Source organism: Aythya fuligula, chromosome 14 (genome assembly GCF_009819795.1).
Source record: "Aythya fuligula isolate bAytFul2 chromosome 14, bAytFul2.pri, whole genome shotgun sequence".
NCBI lineage: Eukaryota > Metazoa > Chordata > Aves > Anseriformes > Anatidae > Aythya > Aythya fuligula.
Window position 1 is genome coordinate 1736938 of NC_045572.1, and position 6000 is coordinate 1742937.

Consider the following 6000-nt stretch of genomic DNA (forward strand, 5'->3'; position numbering starts at 1 on the left):
GAAGTGGCAAGTGACACCGAACATCCACCTCCTATGTTCACATGCCAGATGCAGAGCATACATGAAGACTCCCCCACCTCCTTTATCACCGCTCAGACATTCTTGGACAGAACTTGAGTAAAATGAGTGAAAAATACAAAGATGAAACGGGACTTGACTCAGAAAAACATATAGCACCATTCAGCCTCACGGAGTGGAAAAACAGCTCTGCCAGATGGCAAATTCAGTCACCAGACAGTCCAGAATGACACCCCGACGTGGCATTGCTCTATGATATTACATCAATAGGGGAAAATCCTCTATTTTTTCTGGGAAGCTACTGAAAAAATGTGGGAGAACAAGATTAGCTCAATTTGAAATCTGCTGGTGCCTCCTTCTGTAACCTTATTTTTTGGCAGAGGATAAAATGTTTTTTCTCTCAGTCATAAGCCACCTCTCGTGGAAATGGAGAGATGATGAAGGAGACCATGTCCACAGGCCAGGATAACCTAATCATTAGGTTACAGAAATAAACCTCTTTTGATGTACATTCTACTTGTCTTGATCTTCAGGGGTTGATCACATTATCAGAATCTCAAGTAGTAATTTGGTGTGCTACACTTAATGCCACACTAGTACAGCAGGCTGAACAAGTCTGGCTGAGGGAATAAGTGTTTCACTTGCTGTCAGAGTGCATACCTGTGCTTAGCTGAAGCATCCATCAGCAACCTGGTAGCCATTTGGTTCAACAGCCCAAGCAGTCAGTGTCAAAGGGCAGCCATACTTTATACAGTCTTAGTCACAGAAATGCATGTGCATAAGCCACACCTATTGACAGGTTTAACAAAGGCAAAGAACTCTGATGTTTTGATGGGATTTTTAATATTCGGAGTGTCAAAGAAAACCACAAAAAAAAATGCTAATTATATTAGTTTGCTTGGATTGACAGATGGGTAACCTGAGAAAAACTGTTTTCTCTTTAACTCCTCGTATTCTCCACCAATATGGCAAATAATAAAAGCTTATGAAACACTAACAGTCAGAAAATGGGGCATGCAGGCTTCAGGGAGCGAATAATGAGACAAATTCTTTCAGCTTTGGCTTTGTATCAAAATGACTGTCCAAATAAATTAGTGTGACTGGGGAAAGTTTAACTTTTTCTTAGAGGCTGGAAAAATATTGGCTACATTTTAAAAGACAAAAAATCTCAAGATCTCAGACTTTGTGTAATAGGGATGTAATAGGGATAGGGTAATAGGAATTTCCTTTTCCACAAGGGGAAAACAACAAAAAAACTTACTATGCATAAAGGAGACAGCTTAAATATAAATGTGTTCACATTCTTAGCACATGAATTTTGCTAGTGAAGTGTATTATCAGCTTGTCAAGCTGTTGCTGTCAGGTTACATCTGATTACAAACTGTACAATACAATGAGAGAGGTAAAAGCCTCTGAATGACAAGTTTCTGTAGGCTCATTCAGTCAGGCTACAGGCCCATTCCAACAGGCAGGATGACTTCACAGGTGCTGGTAAACTCATTTGATTCAATTGCTTTAGGGCACTTGAAGATGCTCTGAGTAGATTCTACACTTGCAGCACAGCTGTCTGTTACAGGAATTTCACCCAAAAACTAGAGATGTGACCTCCCTAAAAATCTTCTTCTGACTGACCAAATTACATTGATTTTTAAATGTAGTCTCAAGGGAGGAAAGATGTATTTGCTGAACGCTGGCTCCAAACAAGGACATTTGAGTACAAACAGATAGGACAAATTTCTTTCCAAGTGCTTTCATATATTAAGGACACAATTAAACTCAAGTTGTACAAGCCTAAAACCTGAACTAGGACTATGGTACTGAATTTGGCTAGAAGCAGTTTGCTGATTGCTGCCCAGAAAGCACCATCCTTACTACATGATTGCTTTACTACATTATTGTTTTACATTCCCCCGCTAGGTAATTAATGTAAGGTGCTTAAAAACAGAGAAGATACCAAAACTTAAAGCTCCTATTTGATTACTGCTTGCAACAGCAGAACACCACTTCTAAATAAGCCTCTAGGATTTTTTCTCCCTTGTAGACATTTGTTAATGTAACAAGTTTTCCACAAGGATATGAAAAACTCCATCAAAAAAAATGAAACAAAAAATATTTCATGGTCATCTAAAATCACAAATAAAACAAGTGAGTCTACAATAGAAAGATCCTTATTTTCTTCATGAATTTACCTTTTCTTAAAAAAGAAAATCTATCAAAAACATAAAAAAAATCATAGTAGACAAGGCGCATTTTAAGTGAACGCACAATTTCAATAAGGGAAAGAACAAATAGAGAAAGAAGTAGAGATATCTCTGCCAATTGTTAGTACCAGCCATGGGGGCAAAAATTTAAGCAACATTTAAGTAACATTTTGGAATAGGTTTTAAGCAACAAAAGACACCACCTACTTTTTGGATGAAAATGGTACAATTTCACTAGTTTCAGCAGCCCTTTTAGATTCTCCCCCCCCCCCCCACTTTGATGTTGTTTCTCTAAATACAAGCAAAAAAGCTACCCATGAAATTCAGCTTCCTTTCTTTCCTGTCAGGCGGGCTAAAGCAGGCATGGAGATATGAGGGACACAGTTCCCAAAAGGTAATTGTGTACATCCCACAACAGTGTGGGAGTCTTACATAAAAATTGTTTCATACTGCCATATTAGAGCTGTTTTAACTCATAATGTTCAGCTAAGCCTCATGGAGACAACAAAATAATACGCAGATTAATATAAAAGCAAGGGCTTGATAGGATTTTGTTTCTTCATTTATACCAGACAGCTAAAGCAAGCTTTGATGAAAAAAAATATGCTATGCACAGCTATTCTGAAAACAACACCTACTGTAAGTCAGCCTGCTGATTTCTGCATATTTCCATCATCTCCTCCCTATTTTGCTTGATTTGTAAGAGCTGGGCTAATTTAGACTAAGCAAAATATGTCCTTGGGTCATCAGGGTGTTTACCAGCTTGTTTGCTATTATCTTCTCTCCTAAGTGTCTCTTCTGCAGCAAGGCACAGAAAACAAATGAACACAACTATTTCAACAGTTTAAAAGGATACACTGTGTATTGTGAGTAATATATATACATTGGTATATTTAGATAGCTGCAAAGCCAGAATTTTCACACCTGAATATGCTTATTTTACTACATCCATATGTAAATGCCAGATAAAATATTCCGCCAGATTCCCAGCAGAGAAAAGTCTTTTTGCAGTTCCACAAGATAATTCCAGAGCTTCTCACCCATGATTTTAATAGCACACTTCTAAGAAAGAAAAGGAGTTTTTCCCTGGTCATTGTGTTACTGAATCTCAATGGTTATGTTTATTTGTAAATGCCTCAAACCTTCCTTGGCCTTCTTTTTCAAGAGAGGTAGCAGGGCTGAGAGTATCCGCTTCCATTCTGGTTCTTCAATGGAAGGATTTTTTGCTTGCAACTCCTGTCATTAGAAGTTTAAATTTTGAGCAAATTAGTTTTTATAACATTGAAACAGAAGAGAAAGATGATTGTAGATATTACAGAAATCTGGTAAACCAGAAATTCACATTTGGAGGTTTGTTCCAGCTTTAGTACTGACTATCGACAGCTTCACACACTTCCTAGACAGAATTTCTCTTAGACAGATTTGGTCTTGTACTAGCAAAATGATTATATAACACAACAAAAATCTTTTCAAATGGTAAGAGCAGAATAAAACCAGCATTGGGTGCTTTTGAAAACCTTACTTCATATTTCTATCCATACACAGAATGACTTTTAAAGCATACTATGCCGCTAAATAATATTTAAGAGAAAGCAACAGAAAGCAGAGAATTTGACATTGCAGCAAGTTCAGCTGATGATTTTCTTAGTTTGTATTTTGCCAGTACATGGGCTAAAAATCTTATTCCGGTAGGCACAGGACCAGTGCCATGAATACTGCATTGGCATGCCACAGAAACCTGTGTCTCAGGTGTCTGAAAGAGAAAAAATTCTAGTTGTGTTCATGCCACTCTCAAAGCTTTTTTAAATTATAAATCAGAACTGGAAGACTGATATTGAGGGTTGCCACAAAACTCTGTGGAGCCATAGATCAAATTAGAAACACAAGTTAATCATCACCATCCTGCATCACACCTTGATAACACAAGTGGAAGTAACAAGTTAACTCAGTTTTGTGAAATAGGCCTTTCGCGTTATTCTAGACCTGACATTTATAGTTCAGTGCTTCCCCCCTCCCCTCAACTTAAAGAGCATTCTCAGTCCATTGCAAAGTAGGACTTCTAAAAAGTAAGAATGTTATTTTTTTTACAGCCTTAGATTCAAAGGGTAGAAAGTAGTATATGGTCATATTTCTTGAAGCTCTCCTGAAGAAATGAAATTTCATTTGGCCACTGCATGAACTAAGTGAAAAGAAGACTATAAACAAACATGATTCATTTATTTATAAATGTATAGAGATAAATAATAATTCTCTGATATAGCATGATCTGACATATTTATTAGTAAGCCATGTACTTGGCAACAACACTTGTAAGACAACAAACTACTGCCTCTTAATGGGAATTACATGAATAATAAGTCTCAGGAGACACCAGTGATAAAGGTAAATATTGGCTCTAAAAAATCTCAGACAGGCAATTATACCTCTGTATAGCAGGCAAGCTAGATGGGTTATTAGCTATTATTTTGTTTTATTATATCTAATATTCAATAGCTTAGAAAGTAATGTTTAAAAGATATGAAGGCTGATGGTATCTGAAACCATGGTCAGTGCAAATAATCATCCACTTCACATCATAACTGCCTCTGGACAGCGTGCATCAGTGAAGTAAGGAAAACTTGTTTCAAGGTCAACAGCTTGAACAGAAAACCAACACAGCAGAAACTGAGTTGTAATATGCCTTGTCCCCAAACCCAGACCAAAAATATACCTTGTTTCTATTATTACTAGTTTTTGTACTGTAGCAGAGAAAAACTTGTCTGAGATTTCAACTCCATTACTTCAAGCACTACACAAAGGGTTCTAGCCCTATGCACAGTTATAGGAATGGACAATGGACACATTGTTCTCATAAGTGTTCGGGGGAGAGGGGGGGGACGACTTGGCCTATACAGGACCAGGAGGAACTGAAGACAAGGAGGCTGCAAAGTGAAAGGTGAAGCAGCGCAACACAGGTCAAACAAGGTTGGCAAACAGCGGACAAATGCATTTGTATATGAGGGGAAGAGGCAATGCCACAGCTGTCAGATCTGCTTCTTCGTGACTCCAGGTCTGGTCAGGGCTTCAGCAGTAGCCAGGAGCCCAGAGTGGCCTGAGCCACCAGTGCCTGCATCGCCCAGCTTCCCCTAGCCACAGCCAAACAGGAGTAACTGAGCACAGGGCAGGATCACACCAGCCACAGGTTTCTGTGGAAAATCTTAAAACCTGGCATGGGGCTGCCTCTGTGGTATCATCACAAGGACAGCATTAAAAAAAATAAGGCTGCAAGAAACAGTCCTGTTTCCCCTTGTGGCTCCAAACACAGGGCAACAATCCTCACAGAAGCTATTGCCCCACATGACTGAATACTATACAAGAGAATAGCGTGGCTTAAGACAGTTTTAAGAAATTTTAAATAAAACGGGAATTCATTTTGTGGAGGCTTTTTTATTCCAGCAAGTCTCTGTAATAAAAAAAGGGGGGGGAGGGGGGAAGCGGGTGGGTTGAGACAGATGACTCTCACATAGTTCATAAAGTCTTTAGCAGAATTCTAAAACATGTTCAAAATTACTAGGAGTTGAGCACGTAGAGGGTAGACACATTCCTACTCATGGGATTTCTCCACGAAGAGGAAAGTTTCTGAAATTTGAACTGCTTTTTGTGTGACTGCTTCACAGCTGTAATATATTTTAAAATAAATGCCTCAACTCTGTTTACTCATGAAACCACAAGCCCTGAGGTCTCAGAAATCACCAGTCTGACTTGCATTTCTTCTGCTACTCATGCCACTACTGGCAAGTGC